Consider the following 784-nt stretch of genomic DNA (forward strand, 5'->3'; position numbering starts at 1 on the left):
TTTTGTTAGTTCTGTAACCAAGGAAACACAAGCCTAATTTCCTCACTCTTAATATTGTCGTTTTCATCCTCATCGTCCTTACTATCATCATCATTATTGTCATTATCATTGGCTCACTTGTAGTCCTCCGTCATCATCATTTTTATCATTGTCATCATCAACATTTTCACCATCACAATCACTGCAGCTGCAATTATCATTATGAAGATCATCATCATTGCCATCATCATCATGCTCATCATAATCATCATGCTCATCATCATTATCATCATCTTTATGAGGTGATGAAAAGTTTTGGCTGAACATGCTTTGATTTGAAGATTATTTTCCAAAGGACTAAATCAATTCACTACGAAATAGCAAAGGAGTTCTCGACAAAGTCACTTGACCAGCTAAATAGGTATAGACTAATCACTCTTGAACCACCCAAACAAACACACACAGATACACACACTCACACGCACACACACACACTCAAACGTTCACATGCTATCTCATGTAAAGAATACACTAGACAGTGTAGTCCTTTGTATACCATACAAACATTGGTGGATCAGATCAATGGCAGCTGACCTGGGGTTAAACAGCAACAACGGCATGGACGTGAAGATAGATAGAGATAGATAGATAGATAGATAGATAGATAGATAGATAGACAGATAGATAGACAGATAGATAGATAGATAGATATCTTTTTATTATAGCCACACAGGGCTAAATACAGAAAATGGACAAATTACAATGTAGAGCTTTTCTTTGGGGGGGGAAAGGGGGGATAATTTCG

This window comes from Octopus bimaculoides, chromosome 10 (assembly GCF_001194135.2).
Source record: "Octopus bimaculoides isolate UCB-OBI-ISO-001 chromosome 10, ASM119413v2, whole genome shotgun sequence".
Taxonomy (NCBI): Eukaryota; Metazoa; Mollusca; class Cephalopoda; order Octopoda; family Octopodidae; genus Octopus; species Octopus bimaculoides.